Below are 2,347 nucleotides of genomic sequence, written 5' to 3'. Positions count from 1 at the left end.
ATAGTTCAATGCCAAAGAATTAGAGGTAGATGCACTATTTTAGAAAAAATAGATAATCATCATCTATATTACGGGATCAAATTGTAAAACATAGCATGAATAGGTGAACAGGTGTGAATTATTTTAACCAATCACTACAAGAAACTTCTCCAATAACTTGAAACCAATGTTAGTAGATCAAAGAAAAAAGGATGGGTTAGTTTCTCAAAAAGATGCCATGTGTTTTGATCATCCATGCAGACCCTATTTGTATGCTCTCTGGTGTGCACCCGGAGAGAATGTCATTCTAGATCACATTCTATTCATTGCATCATCGTGGTTTAGGTTTGTCATGCCGCCATATCCTTCTCCAGAATAATTTATTCTAGTCCAGTAACGTTCACAACATCCAGGAATGGCGAGACTTATCAATATCTTTAGTGCATCATAGCAGAAGGCCAAAAGTCGAGATCCTGACAAATTGGTGTCTTATCACTGCTAGACCATTGGAATATAGTGCAAAAACAAGATTCTGTCAATGGCTATAACAACACTGTAGAATGTGTGGCAGCCAGTGGCAGAGCTTCATGTAGACCAACGGAGGCCATGCCCCCCTTAATTTTTGCATCCATAAAAGAATATACAATATTTTAAGTCTAACTAGTGTTTAAGCTAGAGATTAGCCCCTCGTTTGCTACTAATTTTCTCCCCTTCAAGTAATGGCCCTCTTGGATTATGCTCAAGCTCCGCCACTGGCGGTAGTGCCACCTAGGTTCAGCATCAACAATGGCAGTCATGAATTTCTATAAGAGAACTCTAATGGATTCGTTCCGTTAATAGAATAGGCAGCGCTGCTATGGCCATGCCCTCATTCATGAGCAATTTTAACATGCTCCCTCTTACCCCATATTTTCACATGGGTGTTAAGAAGGTAATATTTATTCAAGTTCACTACCTAATGCAATCAACGACTCAGATTTATTTTATACTCTTACATCTCATGTGAAAATGGGAGGTAAGAGGGAGCATGTTAAAAAAAAACTCCGTAGTCATACAATAGCACATGGGGAAATTGAGATGTTAACTGATTTATATCAACCACACAAGTGGCCATGAGTTTTTTTACATGTATGCATGGTTGTCCTTAAATAAAATACAAGGTAGTGCGAAAACAAATGCATAAAATCATTTTGACGCAAAGGCTGAAAATCTATCAGGCAACTGAAGCAAAACACAATGTTATCTTTTGGATAACCTAGGATCTAATTAGTTCATCATTTGGTATGAATGCTCATCAAGCAAACACTCCTTATGTTACGTGATAATTAACACAGAATGAAAATTATTTGATGACAGAGCAGACCAAAACATGAGTATATACTAACCTCTCCATGCTTCCCATCTGCTCGAAATTGTTTGAGAGCTGTCCACATCCTTTTGCTTGATACAATTTACGCCAGCCACTCAGGATAAATTTGTATGCAGTCTCGGCGCTATGCCACTAGAACAAAATCTGACCTGGCAGCAGGACTCTCAGTACGAGAGGGAGAATCAATTTCCAAGCTGTGTGTATAACCATGACTGTTAGATCTTGTTGTAGTCGTCTCTCCTACAACAGGCAATACCATAGCAGATTCTCCTTCCAGGTTGCCTTCCTGGGTTCAGCTACTGCTACTTCTTGAGCTTGCGTTAATTTTTCCTTTGAAGAGAAAAGGGTGATGCAACAAAATAGAGATAAGTATTTCCCTCAGTTAAGAATCATGGAATCAATCCATTAGGAGGCACAAGCAAGTCTCTAATATATGCAGCTGTTGGGTAACGTAGTAATTTCAAAAAAATTCCTATGCACACGCATGATCATGGTGATGCATAGTAACAAGAGGGGAGAGTGTTGTCTACGTACCCTCGTAGACCGACAACGGAAGCGTTATAACAACGCGGTTGATGTAGTCGTACGTCTTCACGGCCCGACCGATCAAGCACCGAAACTACGACACCTCCGAGTTTTAGCACACGTTCAGCTCGATGACGATCCCCGGACTCCGATCCAGCAAAGTGTCGGGGAAAAGTTCCGTCAGCACGATGGCGTGGTGACGATCTTGATGTTCTACCGTCGCAGGGCTTCTCCTAAGCACCGCTACAGTATTATCGAGGATTATGGTGGAGGGGGCACCGCACACGGCTAAGAGAACGATCACGAAGATCAACTTGTGTGTCTAGAGGTGCCCCCCTGCCCCCGTATATAAAGGAGCAAGGGGGAGGGGCGGTCGGTCAGGAGGAGGCGCGCCAGGGAGGAGTCCTACTCCTAACGGGAGTAGGACTCCCTCCTTTTCCTTGTCCAAGTAGGAGAGGGGGAAGGAAGGGAGAG

This window comes from Triticum aestivum, chromosome 7A, assembly GCF_018294505.1.
Source record: "Triticum aestivum cultivar Chinese Spring chromosome 7A, IWGSC CS RefSeq v2.1, whole genome shotgun sequence".
NCBI lineage: Eukaryota > Viridiplantae > Streptophyta > Magnoliopsida > Poales > Poaceae > Triticum > Triticum aestivum.
This window is presented reverse-complemented; position numbering follows the sequence as displayed.